The sequence below is a fragment of the Mustela nivalis genome (genome assembly GCF_964662115.1).
Source record: "Mustela nivalis genome assembly, chromosome: 15".
In the NCBI taxonomy this organism is placed as follows: domain Eukaryota; kingdom Metazoa; phylum Chordata; class Mammalia; order Carnivora; family Mustelidae; genus Mustela; species Mustela nivalis.
Genome location: NC_139034.1, coordinates 9,163,994 through 9,181,191, shown reverse-complemented (window position 1 = coordinate 9,181,191; position 17,198 = coordinate 9,163,994). Strand labels below are relative to the sequence as shown.

Here is a 17,198-nt window from a genome sequence, read left to right as displayed (position 1 = left end):
CCATAAAACATTGTACATGAAGATGTCAAATAAATAGTCAACGCATCTTTGTTCGAATCTCTGATGATTTTCAGCAATAGAATAGTGACTCGAAGAGGAAGAACTTTTACATCGTCATATATATCATAAAACCCCTTCACAAACACATCATGCCAATGAGCTCTCTCATCACGTGTGGATAAGGGAGCCATCCTGGCACACATACATCGTTATGTTTGCAAATCTGATATTCAAATAATAGCGTCATTCTGGTTTGCATTTCCTTTAACTGTTAGTGAGGCAAAACACTATGCATATCTTTATGAGCTGACTGTCATTTCCTCTTCCAAAAATTACCTATTTCATCTTTTACTAGTTAGGATGACTCCATCTCAAGCAACAGAATACTTAGCCTAAAAACAGCTTCAGCAACATAAGGTTATTGAAAAACCTCACATTTGTTGGAAACTTGGTTCGGAGCATCAGTGACTTAAAGGCTGTGGTCAAACGTTCTGTGATTTTCTTTGGGATACCCTCACAGTCACGGCCTGCTGTGGCCATCCAAGCAGCCAGAGGATGAACCCTTGACTTAGCCCGCTTCCCCAGCAAGATGGAAAGAGGAAGAACGTCCCGCTGGCCCCTCTTTCTCCTGTACTTTCCCCAAAGCCTGAGTCCACGTCATGATGTCTCATCGGTCAGAACTGGACACACACCAATATGAATCTGCTAGGCAAGCAGCGAGTGAGGCTTCCTGGCGTTTCTCTGTCTCTTATAAATAACACTTTCACACCTCCAGAGTGGGCTTCCCTAGCAGGGAAAAGACATCCCCACCTATGCCTGTGCCCATGGCCCTGTTGCAGTCTTGTTACTTTTCTGAGCATTTGCATGAGCTTTACAGAGTAAGGATGCTCAGCCTTCATCTGTCATTGTCCAGCCAGTGTTGTTCCCTAGTGTGTCCACCTTCTCATTTTGTTTATGGTTACTTTTGTCTCTTCTGTTTTCCAGGTACCAAACGAACTCCGTGATTCTTCAGGAGACTGAAAAGCGTTAGTGTGCCTCCCTACAACTCTCAGAAAGCACCAAGCAAAATCCACTCCAACTGGCCAAGGCCCAGGTGTGGACGATGTCCTCTGCGGGGCTGCGTGGTACTCTACTGTGCCCTACAGGTGCAGGAGCTTATAAATAACACTTTCACAGCTCAGGCTCTCAGGGGCCTGAACTCATCTGAGGCCAGAGACCTTGTTGCAAAGGGCCCGGTTCCCCTCCGAGAAGGACGTGAGGGTTATAAAGATGCCACGCTCTGCTTTGAAGTCCATCATTTTCCATCGCATCCCCTGGGCCATCCGTGGGGATATGCTCCCACTTTTGATTTCTTTGGCCTTTCCAGCTACAGAACAGATCCCGCACACTCGTGTTTATTATACCCTGGAGATGTCTGAAGGTCCTTCACGTAGGGCTGGGCACCTCCGAGTGCCTGGAAGGTCCTCGGGAATAAGGATCGCATCATCTGCTTTGGGATCTCTCAAGCACCAAGTTCCAGAGGCTCTCCGCTGTGGACCCTTTTGCTAGTACGAAAACATTCCATGAGCACCCGCTTACCCCCACAACACCTGTGCACACACACGTTTTTTTAATTTGTCAGGTCTATTGGGAAGCTCCCCACCAGGTCCCGGGGCCTAGAGGTAGGTTCCCAGGATCCCATATCACACCTGATCCCTGTGCCAGGGCTGGACGACTCCTACAGCACTTTGGCAGTTGGTGCAGAACAGGAACCCAGCGGCGAGTGTCTACCACGGGTCCTTCATCCCCAACCAGCACACAGATGTTTCTCTTCTTTGTCAGTCATTTTTGGCCTGCCTGACCTTTGAGTGTTTGTGATTCCAGAATATTGGATGCCTGCCCAATCAACCTCAGATTGCAAATCCGAATTCTCTGCCTCCCAAACTTTTGTCTGCTTTCCCAGCTCCTTCGACGAGGTGGTGGCAATCTTTTAAGGGATGGTGGACAAAGAGCACCTTCAAGCTCCCTATGTAGAACATAGCGGTTCCCTAACTAGACTATATAAGGAACATTTGTTCTTTGTCACGTGGTTATTAACAGTTCTGGGGATCCTTGTGTGAAGATACGTGAAGCTCCTTCAATTAGATTTTCTGTTCAGTTTTTGTGAGAAATGCTTAATAATAACCAATGACAAAAGATAAAGGAGTTTAACATTGTTATGTAAAAGGACAAGCCTCCCATGTAACTCAAATCTTCTGGTTTAATCTGCTTCCCTGAGCTCTGAATCCAGAGGCCCAGTGGTCTATGGTTCCCACCAGATGGAAGTGCACGGCGGCCGACTCAGCGGTTCCAGTCTTGGTAAGAGGCCACCACTGATTCATCTCTTTGCCAAAACTCATGCCCTCCCTTTTATTCCACCAAACTAGTCACCAAGCTTTCGTCCTTGTGTTCTCCTCCATGGTTCTCAGGGCTGTCCCCTCCACTTCATTCCCACCAACATGGTCCCAGTTAAATCTCCCTTCTTTTTATACTGGGATTACTACACAGGGTCCTCACCTCTCTGTCTCTCTCTCTCTCCCGACCATTCTCCTAGCTGCTGAGGAAGGGATTATGACAAAGCATGGTCTGTCTCCCAACCTCAACGGCACTTCCACACCTCTGGGTTCAAGACTCTTCTCAGCGTGGCCACCACTGTCTGCCCACCTTCCTAGGCCCCCCACACCCTTGGGCTCCAGCCCCACAAATAGCTCATGGAATGTGTATGACTTGCTTTTGTTAGCCCCTTTCACCAACAACTCCTTTTGCCTGTGTTTTAAATTTAATTAATTTAATTTAATTTAAATAAATTCAAGCATGGTGGCTAGAGGTCCCGAGTGAGGGAGCCAATAAGAGGGGGTGGGTTGTGGGCTCTTGATTGACTGGTTTGCATTTAAAGCAAGCAAACTCCCAGGACCATCTTTTGCCTCCCCTAGGAATCAGCTCACCCCGGGGGGGGGGGGGTGGTCTCTCTGGTCAGCAAGGCTCTAGATGTCAAAACATCAACTACAGAAACTAGAAAATGTGGTTAAAACAGACTAGAATGCCCTTTCTTTCATCCCCGGCATAACTGGCGGATAGCATGTCATGGCATAAGGCTCCAGAGTTTCCCTTGTGGCCTCAGGTAGGCCAGGGAGCACCCCCTGAGCTTTGGTTCCCCATCTGTGGAGGGTCACAGGACAAGATGTGGGTGATGAGACCAGCTGCCAGCTGCATAAAGGGCTCTGCATGGATGTCAGTTTCCTCCTCTCCAGCCTTGTCTTTTTGGGAAACAGCTCAATGTTCCTTCCTCAGGACATTCTCAGACCCCTTGGCCTGGGCTCCTTGTTCCCCTCAAACCCTCGGGTCACCTGTATCTCAGCACTTAGCCCACCAGATAAGATCTGTCAGTCTGTCTGTCCATCTCCTCCCACCCCTTCCCACTGGATGGGTCTTTCGGGGAAAGAACATGACCTCCACATTCGAATCCTGATGGCACACCACAGACCCTGGTTCCTGCTCACAGCAGCTCACTCTAAAAACATTTAGAAAGTCAATGAATTACTCATGGCTTTGCCATGTCCACAGCCTCCCAAAGGAATGTACCACATGGGCCCCTCTAGGGAAAGACACTCATGCTTCTTCACCCGGAATCCTCTGTACTTTCCCCTGCTTGAAGTCAGGCCAGGCCATTAGCACATCTGCACATCAGGCTAGGCAGGCACCAGCTGGGGGGGGTGTGTGTGTGGCTCAGCTCAGGAGCTGATTTCCCAAGCACACCCTGCCATATGTGCCTGCCACAGATGGCCGAGGCACGCCAGCTAATGAGGCAAAGTCACGGGCGCCACAGCCTGCTGGAAAATGAGCCATACAGGCTGCTCACCGATGCCTGCCCAGGAGGGGCTCTTGGCTCTGGTCCAGACTTGGTCTCCGCATCCCCCCACTCTGGGAGCCTGCTCCTGGCCAAGGCCCCAGGCTTACCCCACGGTAAAGCCCGGTTGCTTTGATTAAAAACCTCAGCCCATAGAAACAGGTGTACCGCATCTAGCAAGGGGGAAAGATCCAATTTTTAGTGATTTCTTAATAAGAAAGTGCCATTAAACGCACTTAGGCTCTCATGGTGTAACTGGCAGAATGCTGTCGTGGCCCCAGCCTCATTAACTTTTATTGCCACTCCACTCTGCTTCTAGAATGACAGCCAGAGCCTTGGAGGCTTGGCGGCACTCACAGGCTCCAATCCAGGGAGCAGGCAGGAGGAGAAGCCCCTCCAGCTCCAGAAGCTCCTATCTGTGGGGTCTTCCTTTGGCTCAGCTGTCACTAGGGTGCCTCGTGACATTTGTTCCTGGGAAAGAGAGCAGCTGTTTCTGATGTGTGTGCTCCCAGGAGGGCGAGGGGGCGGGAGGGGAGGGAGAGACAGCTGCTGGGCCAGCAGGCCCCCTCATTCTCTAATCCTGCCTGGGCTGCCCACCCTCGGCACCTCAGATACCCGGAGCCTTGTGGGGCAGGACATGGCAACAAGCAGCAGGTCAGCCAAGCACACTTCATTCCGTCTTCCAGAAACACTTACTCAGCTGTTAGTATGTGCCCGACAGTAGATAGGTGTGGAGGGTACAAAGAGTAAATAAAGATTGTCTCAAAGTACTGGGGTTCTAGGAGAGTCAAAGAAGGACCGATGCAAAGAAAGGATGACACCATACCCTCAATCAGAAGCGCTTTCGATTCAACCTGGTGGGAGTCAGGTGGGCTTCCTGGTGGAGGTGAGGTCTTGCTGAGTCTTGAAGGAGGTATGTTAGTACATGTGTAAGTGGAAGGAAGGGAGAGACCAGACTGTCCAAAGGAACAAGCAAGAGAGAAAGGGCACCACCCAGCCAGAACACCACATAATCCAGTCACAGACTGCAGTCCATAGATCCAAATGAGGTCATATCAATTATATTAGTGCTCAGATGTGAGAAAAATAACACCCAGCTAAAATAACTCAAGCCAGGGTTTTCCAGACTTCAGTGCACACACAAATCACCAGGGATCTTGTTAAAATGAAGATACTGAGTGAGAGGATCAGGGGTGGGGCCAAGTTCATTAGAAATGCAGAACGTGGGGTGCCTGGGTGGCTCAGTGGGTTAAAGCCTCTGCCTTTAGCTCAGGTCATGATCCCAGGGTCTTGGGATCCAGCCCCACATCGGGCTCTCTGCTTGGCAAGAAGCCTGCTTCTCTTTCTCCCTCTGCCTGCCTCTCTGGCTACTTGTGATCTCTGTCTGTCAAATAAATAAATAAAATCTTTAAAAAATAAAATAAAAATACCTGGATCAGGTGGTTCCATGAGGGGTTTGGTGGTGCAACAATGTCACTACGGCCTCAGGCTTTTCTGTCTCTCTGTCCTGCCATCCTTAGCACCTCACCCCTCATCTTATATTCTTATAATCAAAAGATGGCCCTTACAAGCTCTGCACCTCCCATCCTCCCACAACAGAATCAAAGACAACAAAGGGCATTTCTCCTAACCTCTTTCTTTTCACCAGAGAGGAAAATCTATCACAGAATAATATTATATTACATATATTATTATATAATTTAATTATATTATATATTATATTATTATATAATAATTATATAATATATTATAATATTATATAATCTCCCAAAATATATATGATATGTATGTAAACAGATATATAGATACATGTTTTTACCTATCTACCTATCTATAGAGAGAGAAAGATTATATGGAATTGGCTCAGTCATAGAGGCTGAGAAGTGCCAGTATCTGCAGAAGGAGTCAGAAGCTGGAGACCCAAGAGAGCCAATGGTGTCATTCCTGTTCAAGACCGAAGGCTGGAGAAGAAGGAGAGTCAATGGTGTAAGTTTTGGTTCAAAGTTCAGTGGGCTCTTAAATCCGGGAAGAGCCAATGTCTTGGTTCAAATCTGCAGGCAAGAAAAACCAATGTTCCAACTTGAAGGTTGTCAGGCAGGCTTTTGTTTCTATTCTGGCCCTCAGCTGAGGGGATGAGACTCACCCACATTAGAAAGAGCAATCTGCTTTACTTTACTTTGTCTACTCATTTAAATGTTAATCTCATTCAAAAGCACCATTTCAGAAACACCCAGAATAATATTTGGCTAACTATGTGGGCACCCCATGGCCTAGGCAAGTTGGCACATAAAATTAAGCATTACATCTCCTGGCAGTCCCTCTCTTTGTTTCATTGTCCAGAACTAAGTCATGTACCCACTCACTACCAGTTCATGAACCATGAACCAAAGAAAAACAGGGTCCTGTGATGCTTCAACCAATCATGACTGATCCCACACTATTGAACCCAACTTCTACATGTATACTTCCACCAATGCTGAACTGAACAAAACCAGGGTTCTTTAGCAAAAAAGAAGAGAAAAAGTGGCTATAGGTAGGCGAGCAACAGAACTAAGACCCAAACAACCATGGTTCACAGCTCCCACTTCTACCATTAGGCCCCTTCCATGCTCCCATTCATTTCTGGTAATCCCAAAGCACTGTCCATTGCTTCCTCGTATGCAGTCTAGAGTGCTGCTCACTACCTGTATCCTCCTTGTGCCCAGCTCTTCTGTGCAGCCTCCACTGCTCCACACTGTAGATCTCTGTTGATGGATCCCAGACTTGATGTGACCCAACATCTTGGCAGACCCTGAGAATGGAGAATGAGAATGGCTCCCTATCAGGTTTGCTTGACTGGAAAGTGCTAAAGTTCAGGGAATTGTTCTACAGATTAGCACTTGTGGTCTTTCCCTTCCCAGAGCTCACATCTTATCCTAAGGGCTGGCTCTACATGCCAGCCTCCAGGCTGTTCCTAAAAACACTACCTCCCCTTCTGTCTTGTACGGATCCACTGATGAATTTTCTCAAATGCCTCAGAGCCATTCTTTGTACTGTGACTCCCTTCTACCAGCACATCTCCATGACCTGGTCATGACTCCTGAATTGTGTGTGGCTCAGTTTCAGATATATTTTGAGTGTTTTCCACAGGGAGTTTCTCTGCTCTCATTTAGATCAGTGGCCATAGATATGTGGGTGGGGAGAGACATCAATTACTCCCTGCACCAGACATCCCTATCTCAGCTGTCTCAAGATGAAGTGTTCAGCTATATGTGACTATATAGTAATTTTTAGTGTAGTTAAAAGTGGAGTGGAGGCTACATCAAGAAATGAAGTTGGAGGGAATGCCTGGGTGGCTTAGTCACTTAAGTGTCTGCTTTCAGCTTGGGCCATGATCCCAGGGTCCTCGAATTGGGTCCCACATTGGTCTCCCCATTCAACAGGGAGCCTGCTTCTCCTTTCCCCTGCTTGTGCTCTCTGTCTCTCTCTCTCTCAAACAAATAAATAAAATCTTAAAAAAAAAAAAGAAGAAGAAGAAATGAAGCTGGAGTGGTGTGCAAGAATACTCATTCACTCAATCATTCAACAAATATTTACCGAGCAGCAACTCTGTGCCAGGTGCTTTCCTGGACACTGAATGCAATGAGACAGCCATGCTCCCTACCCTCATGCAGTTTACTTTATGGATCACAGAGTTATCCTAGATACATACTGAAGAATTTGGAGTTCTCTAAAAGGTCACAGGGAGCCAAGTGATACAGGATTTGATCACATAAAGGCATAATTAATTAATGGCATTTGTAACAGTTCTCTTTAGGACCCATGCAGAGGTTGAACTAGAGGAAGCAATAACTAAAGGCAAGATGACTATTGTCCATGCAGTTACTTAGGTGAAAAATGATCAAGGTCAGATCCAAAGCAGTGGTCACTGGGTTGGGGAGAAGGAGATAAGTACAAAACACATAAAGGAGGCTGAGTCTACAGGATTTCATGAGCTCACAAAAGACATGACATGAGAGTGATGGCAGAGAGGGAAGAGTCCATGGAGACCTCTCCACTCAGGAATGGCAGGATGGATACCAGTTTCAGGGGAATATGTTAATTTAGTTTTGATCACATTGAACCTGGATCATTGGTAGGACACGAGCCAGGCCCATCATGGTTAGATTACAGTCTTAGATTCAAGAAAGAAATTTAGTTTGAACAAATTCTAGTTTGAACAAAATCATCATCATGTAGTTTAAGTTATTTATATGGATGAGATTCCCAGGGAAAGAGAAATGATGTAGTTTAGGACAGAAACTTAGATATAATATTTCAGGGCCTGTGAGAGGAGGGAGCCTGAAAAGGGCCCCGAGAAGGAGTAAAAAAATCAAGAGACAACAGAGCCTTTCCAAAAGGAAGTAGGCAATTCATTTGGGACATTTTTATTGAATATCTCCTATGTAACGGGCACTGTTCTAGGACCCAGCAGTGAGGGACAAGGCCCACCTTCATGAGGCCATCAGTCTACAAGAGAAGACAGGCATGAATCAAGGAAGTAGGAAATCCTGAAAAGATGGCAAAGCACTGCCCATTGCTAGCCCCTTCACCAAGCACAACCTTGGAGATGCCAAAGATCTGCAAGAAAAATGTATAAAGTTGAACAACTGAAGTAAAGATGGTGACTTACTCTTAGAGAAGGGAGAGGGGGTATTCATTTTGTACAGAGCGGCCTGGGCAGAGGCGGGCATAGTACCACCACCGGAGAAGAGACTACTATGTGTTCCTTTCTCCTCCATAGGACCTGGGTGCTTGATGCCTGCCTTACAGCCCCTGTGATGAGGAAACACCATAGTAAATTTGTGGCAACAATAGCAGCCACGGGGATGAGTGGTGGACACACATAACAACCAAGGAAAACTGATTAGCCCCTGAGCGTTCCTGAACCCCTGGCCCTGAATGCCCCACACCTCAAAGACTGGGTAACTGCAACAAGGAAGATAGTTGCTAAGAATGCCAGGGGAGAGTGTAGTGAAGATCCATCTGAGACAAGAATGTCTTGTGAGGGACACTAAATGGGTGTCCTCAAGAACGGAACACAGTACCACGAGGTCTCCATCCTAAGGCACAGATCACCATTGTAAGCCAGGTTTATCACCAGAAGCACATGAACAGGGAGCAGTTACTAAACAACATCAACAATCCTCATATTATCTAAAATGTTTGTTTTTCCATTAAAAAAATCACATGCAGGGGCAACTGGCTGGTGCCTTTGGCTCAGGTCATGATCTCAGGTCCTGGGTTCAAGCCCCACCTTGGGCTCTCTCCTCAGCAGGGAGCCTGCTTCTCCCTCTCTCTCTGTCAAATAAATAAATAGAATCTTTTAATAAAGTTACATGCTAAAAACAGGAAGTTGCAGTCTGTACTCAAGGGAAGGAACATAGTCAACAGAAACTGACTCTGAGTGGAATCAGATGTTTGATTCAGTCAGTAACAAAAATTTCCAAAGGGCTAGTAAGAATATGTTCAAAGAAGTAAAGGAAACTGTCAAATAATCAACAGAAAATATTATATCAATGACTGTTATGGACTGAATGTTTGTGTTCCCCAAAATGCATATGTTGAAGCTCAACCCCCAATGTGACTGTATTTAGACATAGTGATAGTGAGGAATCCTGTCATGAAGGTTAAATGAGATCACAGGCATGGGCTGGTACCCACAGAAAAAGAGGAAGAGGCATTCTTCGTTCTTTCTCTCCACCAGTGCGAGAGCTCAGCAAGAAAGCAGCTGTTTGCAAGCTGGGAAGAAAGTCCTCACTGGACATCAATCTCGCAGGTCCTTGATCTGGAACATCTAGACTTCAAACTGAGAAAATAAACGTTGTTTAGACCACTTAATCTGTGGTATTCTATTATGGTAGCCTGAACAGATTAATACAACGACTTCACAAAATCTCAATAGAGAAATAGAAACTATTATAAAGATTTGAACAGAAATTTTATAGTTAAAAAATCCAATAACTGAAATTTAAAACTCACTAGAGAGGCTCAGTGGGGATTAGAGTTGGCAGAAGAATCAGTGACATTGAAGAGTGATCAATGGACATTATCCAAACTGAAGAACAGCAAGAATCGGGATTGAAGAAAAATAAACAGAGGTTCAAAGTCCAGCAAGGTACACCAACATACATGCAGTGGGAGTCGAAGGAGAACAGGAAAGGAAGAGAAAGAATAGGGAAATTATTTGAAAAAGTAATTGTCAAGTAAATTTTTCAATCTCCAAAATTTTTGCAAATATGATGAAAAATCCATCAGGGAAATATCATAGTGAAAAGTGTATTTGCACCTGACAAGAGAGTCTCAAAATACATAAAGAAAAAACTGACAGGACTGAAAGGAAAGAGAGACAATTCAACAATTATAGACAGAGAATTCAATACTCCTTTCTCAGAAATTGATTGACCTAGACAGAAACTCAATACAGATATAAAGACTTGAACATTCCTCTCCAAAATATCAGAATTAGACATAAAAATACATATTAGGGATTCTCCAGAATAGACCATATGCTAGACTCTTAAACAAGTCTCAGTAAATATAAGAAGAATTAAATAATAGCACATGTGTTTTCTAGTCCCCACAGAATTAATCAGATGTCAAAAACAGAAAGAAAATTGGGAAATCACCAACAATTTGGAAGTTAAACAATACACTTTTAAGGAACCTTGGGTCAAAACAGAAATCACAAGACAAATTTAAAAATATCTTGAATAGGGGGCACCTGGATGGCTAAATCGGTTAAGCAGACAACTCTTGATTTCGGCTCAGGTCATGATCTCAGGGTCCTGGGATAGAGCCCTGTTGGGGATTTGTATTGGGCTTCACGCTCAGCTGTGAGTCTGCCTGAAGATTCTCTCTTTCCCTCTTTCCCTCTGCCCCTACCTGATTTGTTCTCTCTCTCTCTCTCTCTCTGTAAAATAAATAAATAAATCTTTAAAAAAATATCTTGAGGGGCACCTGGGTGGCTCAGTTGGTTAAAGTCTCTGCCTTCAACTCAGGTTGTGATCCCAGGGTCCTGGGATCTGCGTAGGTCTCTCTGCTCAGCAGGGAGCCTGCTTCCTTCTCTCTCTCTACCTCCCTCTCTGCCTACTTGTGAGCTCTCTCTCTATCAAATAAATAAATGAAATCTTAAAAAAAATAAAAATATATAAAAATATCTTGAACTGGATGAAAGTGAAAACATAATGCAAAATTTATGAAATGTAGAGAAAGTGAGACCTAGAGAAAAAACTAAACTTTAAATACTTATATTAGAAAAATTACATATCCAGAGTGCCTGGGTAGCTCAGTCATTAAGCATCTGCCTTTGGCTCAGGTCATGATCCCAGTGTCCTGGGATCAGCCCCATATCAGGCTCCCTGCTCAGCAGGAAGGCTGCTTGTCCCTCTCTAGCTCCACCCTCCCCAAACTCTGCTTGTGTTCCCTCTCTCCATATGTCATAAATAAATAAAATCTTTTTTTTAATTACATATCTAAGACCAATAATCTGAGTTTCTGCCTAAAGAAACTATTTAAGAAAAACAAATCATGCCCATAGTAAATAGAAGGAAATAATAAATATCAAAAAACAAATCCATGAAATAGAAAACAGAAACACAACAGAGAAAATAAAGCAACCAAAGCTGGTTCTTTGGAAATGTCAAAAGATTGATAAACCTTTTGTCAGACTAATCAAGATAAAAGAAAAGAAGACAGAAGTACACGTCATGAATGAAAGAAGAAGCATTACTACAGAGTCTACAAATATTAAAAAATGATAAGGGAAAATTATGAATAACTTCATACTGACTCTAGTGTGTGATTTTTCCTCCATGCTACCAAGCAATTTTGTAACACCAGCTGTGTATCCCACAAGTTCAAACCCATGCTGACACTATCCACCTGGAGATAGCATCAGACCCCACAGGTCAAGAACTCAGTCCATTATGACTTGCTTAGCCCAACTTTGGGTACCAGTTCGAAGTCTAGGATGTCACCTGTGCATCAGAATGACTATTTACAAATCAGATGTTCCCCGACCCCTCCTCAGGTTTGATTAATTTGCATGGGTGGCTTCCAGAACTCAGAGAAACATGTTACTTACTATATCACTGGTTTATTTAAAAATGATATAATTTGGGAGTAGCTAGATCTAAGAGATACAGAGGGTAAGGTATAGGGAAAGGTGCAGAGAGCTTCCATGCCCTCTCTGAGCTCGGCTTTCCTATGCCACTCTCCGTGTATTCGTTCCTTTGGGTTTTATGGAGGCTTCATGCACATAAACACTATTGATTAAATCATTGGCCACTTGTTGAATTGAATCTCCAGTGCCTCTTCCCTTGCTTGAGGTGCCTGCTGCAGTGGGGGTGGGGCCCAAAATTTCGAATCTTTTTTTTTTTTTTCCCACCACTCAAAAAGTTTAATTATGTATTGAAGATTCTGGACCAGAAAATGTGTAAGGATAAGACAAAGAATATCAAAATAACTTGTAACAAATATCTAGAACCTCTCACATATTAAAATTGTTAAGATAAAAATAAGATTTACAATACATGTTTGCCATTATGGTATAGTTAAAAAAATAACACCCATACTAAAATTAATTCATCCTACTTATCAAAATTCCTATTATATGAATGAAAATATTCAAATGCTTATAAATAGGTATTCAAAGGTTTCTTTTGAACATTCTTTGGTGTTCATAAAACTGCATATGTTATTATAGATCTCTTTATCATACATTTTTTCAGACTATACATTCAGTTTAAATTGGAAATGAAAAAATATAAATTAGATATCGCTATAGAAAGTAGTTACAGGGTTGGGGCGCCTGGGTGGCTCAGTGGGTTAAGCCGCTGCCTTCGGCTCAGGTCATGATCTCAGAGTCCTGGGATTGAGTCCCGCATCGGGCTCTCTGCTCAGCGGAGAGCCTGCTTCCCTCTCTCTCTCTCTGCCTGCCTCTCCATCTACTTGTGATTTCTCTCTGTCAAATAAATAAATAAAATCTTAAAAAAAAAAAAAAGAAAGTAGTTACAGGGTAGATATTTTGATTTCATGATGCACAAGTACTTACGGACAAGATTCACTTACTAAATTTAAAATAACTACCTATTCTTTGATACTTCTTATAGATCCACATGTCCCAGAAATTAAAAAAAGAAGCTGTGTTTAAGGCAGAAAATTCAAATGTGAGATGACATTATTTATGATTCTCTCAGCTGGTTGTTTCACAAAATATGGAGCTAAATGAAAAATGAGAACCCTCGCATTGCTTGGATCCCAGCTTGACAAGCAACTTGGAATGGCAGATGCATAACAAGAAATGGAATATTCTACTTCAGAGGAAGAAGACAAGTGATCGAATAACATGCACACAACTTAGTATAAGTTCTTTACCCTACTAAAGTAATTATTCATTTGCAAATATTACCAAAAGTAAAAAAAATTTATTTTACAGAGTGGTTGGTTTTTGTAATACATCAATAATGTTATATACTTCCCTATTCTCAATGCTTGTCTCATTTCAGTGGTTGGTTTCTCCCAAATAATTTAGTTTACATTTAAAGTGGCAATACAGCTTTTACTTAATGGATTGAAGTTATAATTAGAAACCAGTTTTATATACAGAAAATCCATAAATATAGAACGTTTATTCCTATTTTATCCTAGGGTTATGCAAAAAATTGACTAAAAATTTTTCATTTGGGTCTTTGTAATAAACATGTAAATACATTATTTACAATGGAGATGCTTTCTGACAGAAAGTAAACAGACAAGTAATTTTGGTCTTCATTAGAATCCATCATTATATGTTCATTTTTGAAGATGATGTGATACATCATGTTCACTCAAATTTCAAGATTCCTGTTATACACATAATTCAAGTAATTATTTTCCTTGTACAATTAATGCTTCGTTCTGTATTTAAATTTCCTTTAAGAAAGATTCCTCGATCCAATAGCAGGGAGCTTTAGAATTTTTTTCGAATACAGCAAATGTTTCTGTACAATTATGTGCAATTTTCTTCCTTCTGGCAATATTATAAATACCAAGTAAATTAATCTTCGTTGTTCATATCCCACAGGTAATTCTTGAGTTATCTCACATGATGTAAGTACCATCTTTGTAGTATTTCATGGACTCCATTTGTTTTGTCATAGCTAGAACATCATGAAATCCAGTACTTAGGCCAGACATATGTTGAAAATATGCCTCTTTTTCCACTTGAATTGTTAAATTATTTACTCCAGCATCTTTAAGTATTCCTGTGACCTGCTGTACAATTCTTTGTTCCAGCACATCTGATGTCACCTGTATATGAATTGTTCCTGCCACAACACTGGCTGAATGACGCCAAAAATGAGGGTCTCGGTATGATATTAATCCTTCAATTTTCTGTATCTTTTCTAAAGCAAGATGTAGCTCTTTTTCATATTCTGGTGGCAGTCTCAAAAGTAGAACCTGACAGGCATCTTTAATCAGTGGAACAACACTGAGAAATATTAATATAGCAATAAAGAGAGAACACAGGGGATCAGCAATGAACCATCCAAACTGCTCTCTAAGAACTGTGGATACAATTACACCAATACTGCCAAGTGTGTCTGCCAAAACATGTAGAAATACACCCCTCATGTTAGCATTCATGCCTCTGCCTGCAGATCCGTGGCTGTGACCATGCCCATGGTCACTGTGTCCATGCATATGGTGGGAATGACTGTGATCAGATGAATGACAGCTTCCCTGAGAAGCTCCATGGTTATGGTTATGGGCATGGCTAAAGGCACAGATACCAATAAGGTTTACTATCAGCCCTCCAACTGAGACTGGTGTTAACATATGTGTGTCTAATTCCGGAGGATCAATTAATCTAGCCACTGACTCCATAAACACAAAAAAGGCTATTACCATTAGAAAAAGTCCATTAATAAATCCAGAGAGAATTTCTATTCGGCCATACCCATAGGAAAAAATCCGAGTTGCTTTCCATCTACTCATCAAGGCCACAAAAAGACCCATGACCAAAGCAGAGCAGTCAAAGAGCATGTGAAATCCATCTGAGATCCGACCCAGACTATTGGTCAACACGCCATAGAATAATTCAACAAAGGTAAAAAGCAGATTCAAACACAAGAAGTAAAAGATCTGCCTAGAGTCATTCTCCTCAAGAATTTGTTTTAGTGATTCCTTAATAAACCTGGGGATCGATTGGGAGCTATGCTGGAAAGCATCACCCATGAAATTATAGGGAGGTGTTCCTTCAGGAGAATATCCAATTAGGGTGCCTTTCTGTCCTCTCTTGGAGGGAGATGATAAGATGTTGGCAGACAAAATGAAGAATATAGCGCTCACTACCACTCCTCCAGACAGGACATGTTCAGCGCTTTCCTGGTGTGCTGCTTTGTTCAAAGCTTGAAGCTGGTCTGTTATTGGATGTGTCCAAAAATTTCCAAAAAGTAGAGCACTAATACAAATGGGAAAGGATTACCATAGCGGGCATATTTGGAAACTTCCATTTTGACTGAACAAATGGAATCGACATAGAAATCCAGGATCATGACAAAAAAGATAACTGTTGTGAAAGGCATTATGAGAGAAAACCAAGACTGGACTTTACTCTCAGTTGTCACAGAAAGAACAATGACCCATGGGCCAAGAGAAGCACAGAAACAAGATGGGATAAAGCTTGAAGACGTTTGGCTCCACCAACATCTACAGAGAGTTTTCTGGAAGCTTGTGATCTGCCACACCTACGAAGGCAATGGCTGTGTAAAGCATGTGAGTTAGAGCACTGTCATGATGTCCTTCAGGGGGTTCAGCCATTGTAGCCATGAGATCATCATTGTCGAAAAGCAATAGGCAGATTACAGCAATAATGAAAAAAGCAGCCCCTCTTGTCTTTGCTGGGCCTCCTCCAGAACTAGTGAACAAAACACTGAGTAGTGAGATGACAACAACATCACTGTGTTCAAATAGCAGCAAAGTCCTTAGTGGTCCACAAAGAGTGAGGCCAGAAAACCACAAGAGTGAAATGATACACCCAGCAACTGCATGTTTAAATATTTTGATCCACTGGTGTTTGGTAATACTTTTTCCAGAAGAAAATGGCTTTTGACACAGAACCATAAAAAATGCAGCCCCGAGTTTTAATATAAAAATGAATTGAACAATGTGAACTGCTTTTAGGAGATCATATGATTCAAAAAGTCCCACAGCCTTCAAAAATTTAGTGAAACATAGTAACACAATATATTTTGTTAATCGAGCGCTGGGCACGTCCACGGGTCCAAGGCCGCCGCCGCCGGGGCCGGCTAGCACCTCGCCGCCGAATTTCTCCTCCATTCCGGGGCTCAGGAGCCGCCGCCAGTGCCCCGGCTGCGCGGTTTCCTCCTGTCTCGCCGCTGCCGCGGAACAGCGGGCGCAGGCGCGTCACTCCCCCATGGCAGCGGCCCCGTCGTGTCCCCGCAGGCCCGACCGCCGCCGCCGCCGCCGCCGCTGTACCGGGCTCTGGCTCACAAGCACACGCGCGTCGGTTCTAGGCCGCGGGCAGTTCCAGCGGCGCCGGGGTCCCTGGAGGCGCACCGGAGCAGATGGTGCCAGGCCATGTCATCAGTTGGAATCTTTTAATCACACCAGTCCCCATCTTTAGGTTGTCTAGGGGCTTTCCACAAGTCACCTTATTCACAACAAAAGACACCTTTATCAATCTCGTTACTTAGAAAAATCCTAAGGTTTTTAGAAGTTCTGTGCAAGGCCAAAGACCAAATATACCAAAAACCGAAATATGACACCAAGATATGATGCAACTGAGATAAAATGGAAAAAAAATCCTAGGAAGACAAAATTGCCAAGACTGATTCAAGAACAAATAGAAAACCCTAAAAGACCTATTGAAAGGTAAATAAATAGAATTGGTAACTTAAAATATTCCCACAGAGAAAACCACAGCCCAAAGGTGGTCAATTTTAGTGGTAAATTTGGTAATTTCTGTAAAATATTTAAGGAAAAGGTAATACACATTTATACAAAATCTCCCAGAAAACTGAAGAAGAGAGAACCTTTCTTATCTCATTGTATGAGATCAGCATTATCTATTACTAAAATCAAAGAATTATAAGAAAAGAAAGGCACAAACCAGAACATAGAATTATAAACACAATATTAACAAATAGAGTCCAACAATATAGCAAATGGATAATGCTTCGTAGCCTATTGAGACACGTCCCAGGGATCCAAAGTTGGTTCACCATGAGAAAATCAGTTTATGTAATTCACCATATTGGTGGAATAGAGGAGAAAAAACACATGATCATCTCAACAGATGCAAAAAATA

General features: G+C 43.0%; 2 protein-coding genes and 1 pseudogene across 3 annotated transcripts in view; 1 reads left to right on the top strand and 2 right to left on the bottom strand.

Annotated features, from left to right (window-relative positions):
• LOC309848526 (ral guanine nucleotide dissociation stimulator-like) overlaps positions 1–17,198 on the top strand; it is a 438,233-nt gene that overhangs the window by 105,724 nt on the left and 315,311 nt on the right. The window lies entirely within an intron of this gene.
• The window catches only part of LOC309848891 (uncharacterized protein), a gene marked incomplete at its 3' end in the record, with an annotated part of 339,926 nt that overhangs the window by 22,670 nt on the left and 300,058 nt on the right, over positions 1–17,198 (bottom strand). The window lies entirely within an intron of this gene.
• Positions 13,766–16,207, bottom strand: LOC309848508 (proton-coupled zinc antiporter SLC30A5 pseudogene; annotated as a pseudogene). The gene has a single exon. The product of its transcript is annotated as a proton-coupled zinc antiporter SLC30A5 pseudogene (transcript).